Source organism: Tenrec ecaudatus, chromosome Y, assembly GCF_050624435.1.
Source record: "Tenrec ecaudatus isolate mTenEca1 chromosome Y, mTenEca1.hap1, whole genome shotgun sequence".
Classification (NCBI taxonomy): Eukaryota; Metazoa; Chordata; class Mammalia; order Afrosoricida; family Tenrecidae; genus Tenrec; species Tenrec ecaudatus.
The window spans coordinates 2500392-2504590 of NC_134549.1; the positions used below are offsets into that span (position 1 = coordinate 2500392).

The 4199-nt window shown below is 34.9% G+C and overlaps 1 pseudogene; it reads right to left on the minus strand.

Annotated features, from left to right (window-relative positions):
* Window positions 1–1091: 1091 nt before the first annotated feature.
* On the minus strand, window positions 1092–1700 carry LOC142435630 (heterogeneous nuclear ribonucleoprotein K pseudogene; annotated as a pseudogene).
* Between the last annotated feature and the right edge of the window lie 2499 nt (window positions 1701–4199).

The window sequence follows — 4199 nt, forward strand, 5'->3', positions numbered from 1 at the left end:
TCTATCACTTTACTATGTGAAGTTCTTTTTTGTACATGTTTACGTATGTGTGTGTAGTAGTGCTGGTTTCTTTGTTTTACATAATTGTCAGTAGTGGGTTAATTTTGTTTTTGGATTTTTCTCATCATCTTCTTTGTTATGTTTTAGTGTTTTCTAAATTTTTATAATATTCCTCACTTTAATGAAAATGTTTATTACTTTTCTTTGACTTTACCCTGTAATTTCCCACAGGTTCAAAAGTCTTGGTCTTTTGTCTGAAGAATTCTCCTGGGTATTTCTTGTAATATTGCTCTAGTTATTTTAAAAATTTCTTATTTTCTGTTACCAAATGTCCTACTATTTTATATGGGGGACAGTTTTTTTCCTTTATATACTTCTTAGTTAGCATTTTCTTTTTTTTTTTTTGCCAAGTTTTATGTCATCCCAGTATCTCCTTGCCAGTATTGATTTTCTGCTGAAAAATCAGAGCTGAGGCACCTTTTGTTTTCCTTCCTGCTTTCAAAATTGTATGTCTTTTGTTTTGGAAAGTTTTATTATAATATGTTTAAGTACATTTTGGTTATATTGTCTTTGGGTACTTATTAACCTTTTGTTTCTCTTTAATGTTCATTATATTTAATTCAAAAATCATAAAATGTTTCCTAAAAAAGAGAATTTACATGTGCAAGCTGCCAAGAACATGGTGAAGTATTGTTTATTTTTATTTTTCCTCCCTGACATCCCCTCAAAGGTTACAGTGACCAAAAAAGTAAGGTGTTCACAATTATTAGATGGGGAATTTGTTTTAAACCAACAACCATGAACAAAAATTAAAATTCACTCACTTGACTGCTGTTTCAAAATTGTGTTAGGTTTATCACACCCTCCCTTGCATACTGTTTGTAAAGAACTGTAATATTACATCTGGTGGACAACAAAGATTTCACTGCACTTCAAATATAGAACATCTATGAAGCAGAGGAATGTTGGCTTTTTAAACAGAAGCAGCTTTTTAAAAATGCAGGACTCCTTGAGTTTTTCACCAGTTTTAGAAAAACTTTCCAGAATACTGCTTCACACATGAAAAAAGAAAAATATATAGATATCTTGCATTAGAATCCTTTAACATGTGTACTCTTCACACTGTTCTGAAGCTGTACATTCTGTATCTGATTCTGTTTTCCTATAATTACAATGATCTGATCTTCAGACCCTTCTAAAGGATTATCAAATTTGAATGAAACTCCTGATTCAGGATTAATTCGTTTAATCTGCTGACTACCTTTTCCAATAATAAATCCATCCACATCTTTGGAAATAGTTACTTGTGTAGTAATAATAGGTTCACCAACATCATCATATGATCTACAACATAGGAATGATCCTATCCTGATTCGTGAAGATCATGAGCCATCTGCATACTGATAACCTCCATGTATCTATCGCAAAATCCGAAGTCTCAGTAGCAGTGAAACCACTCTTCTATCATAATGGTCTCCACATCTCCCTCTTCTGTTATATGCCATTAGATCCCCACCTCTATGTAGTTGTGGAGGAAGAGGAAGATTCTATGCTTACATACCACACCAGCCGCCACATCTAAGAGGAAGAAGAGGAAGTCCTCGATGAGAGTGTGTATTGCCATTCTCTCTTCTAGATGTAGGTATGGATAGTCCACCCTGGCCAGAAGACAGTCTATCAAAACCACTTGTTCCCCACATGAGTAACCTGATAGACTATCTATGGTGATCATTAAAACCACCATAATCATAGATTTTTGTCATAAAAATTGGATTCATGAGTTTGTGCATTCTTTGCCTTAAGCCAAAATCCATCTGACATCAGCAATGACACCACTTGTTCTTTTTCTGTATCTAGCTTGAATACCAGAAAGATGCTTCTTGTGTTTTATTGACTATGCCAAAGCATCCAACTATGGATTATAGCAAATTATGGATAACTTAAGAAAAATGAGTATTCCACAACACCTTATTGTGCTTACGCTGAACTTGTACAAGTATCAAGAGGTAGTTGTTCAAACAGTACAAGGGAATACTGAATGGCTTGAAGTCAGGAAAGGTGTGTGAACAGGGTATTTTCTCATCTCACTTATTTGATCTCTATGTGGAGCAAATTATCAGAGAAGTTAAATTCTGTGAAGAAGAATGTAGCATCAGGATTGAAAAAAGGTTTATAGACAACCTGTGATATGCAGATTACATAGCTTTACTTGCTGAAAATGAGGAGGATTTTATTCAGTTGCTGATGAAGATCAAGGATTGTAGTCTTCAGTGTGCAGTATCTTTCTGAATTCCACTACTTACAACTCAGTGTGAAGAAGACCCAAATTCTCAAAAACAACTGGACCCATAGATCCATTTCTCCATCATGATAAATAGAGAAATGGTTGAAGTTGTCAAGGACTTTATCTTGCTTTGATACACAATCAATGTTCTTGGAAGCAGCAGCCATGAAATCAAAAGAGGAGTTCCCTAGGTAAAGCTGATGCACAAGACTTCTTTAGAATACTGAGAAACAGGATGTTACTTGGAAGACTTTGGTTACTTTGAATAAAACCCAAGCCATGGTATTTTCATTTGCCTCATATCCATGTGAAAACTGAACATAAAATCAGGAAGAAGAATGGATGCATTTGGATTGTGGTGCTGGAGAATAGTGAAAGTCTCAAGAGTTTCTAAAAAGACAAACTCGTATGTCTTGGAAGAAATGTGTCCAGAGTTCCCCATAGAGACAAGATGGCAAGACATATTTTGGATTTAATGTCAGGAGAGACCGGTCCCTGAAGAAGGACCTCATGTTTGATAAAATGGAAGGGAATCGAGAAAGATGAAGGATCTCGAGATGGATTGACACAGTGACTGCAACAATAGGCTCAGGCATAGGAACACTTGTAAGGATGACTCAAGATGATTTAGTGTTTTGTTCTGTGTTTTGCATAGTGTTGCTTTGGATTACATCCAACTTGATGGCAACATCAACAAACAAAGTTGTGCACATCTTTTGATGGATGACGATATAAGATCAAGCATGATCTTTATGCATACTATAGCTCTCTCAGGTTTTCCTCCAATAAGAATGATTGTCAGTACAATAAGGACCTCATTCCTGGAAAAGCTTGAATTTTGACTTGGTATTCTTACACAGTTCTTTGTTTTTAGCACATTTCATCCCAATAAATCCTGTGAGACACTGGGGAAATCAAGCTTCAACTCAGTCAAAGTCACTTCCTTTTATAGCATTGGTAGTCTTCTAAGATAAGGGTGATTTTGTTCAGAATTTCTCCAATTGTTTCAATGTTATAATATACTTATTATGCCCTGCAGATTACTGCTGTCTGGAACTGAAACACCGCCATTGTAGTCTGTACAAAAACTCTTAAAATTTTTGTTTTCTTTTCCAATCACTTCCCTAGAATTCTTGTTTTGAAGCAGAATGCACAGCTCAATCATTTCATCAGTGTTCCTAAATCTTTTAAATGCAAGTTCCTCTTCTATATCTTCTGACCGGCGCCTACCAAATTCACCATTGGTTTTATTGTCGAGGAAGGTTTCATTTTCTTGTATTAAATGGAAACAAATCTATAAACCAAGAAAAACAATGCCATCAAGACATCAAAATCTGTGCAGTAAGGGAGTAGATCTTTCAATAATAGCACTGTGCCTTCTTTCCCATTCTCCCACTCTACTTGTTCACCTTCTTGAATACCTATCTTCACATATTTTGCAATGCTTCTTCCAACAAGATCTTGACAAAGTTTTGCTTTTATTTTTGTCTCTACCTGTCCTAAGAATCCAGTCACATTAATTTACTCTTTTTGAATTACATGTTTTCCACATAGCTTTTAGATGTCTTCATTTGTTTATTTTCACTTGTTCCTTCCCCCAACCCTGCAAATTTTTCCTGTAGCAGGTTAATATTGCGGGAGTTGTTTTCAACTTCACTAACTTGGCTTTCCATTAATTTTATTCTTTTTCTTAGCCTCACAATGCATTATCTGTTTGCACACTCTTAATAGTAATTTTCTGGAGGTCTGTTTGCTATTTTTATAGGCTTCTAATTATTTTTTACAAGTTTTTATCTAGTGTTTTCCTTAATTCATTTTTTTCTTTCTTGATTTTGGTCTTCATCTTTCTTGCAATTTCTGGAAGGTACTTAAATAGCCTTTGCATGCCTTTTTAAAGTCATTTTATTAGAAGCTC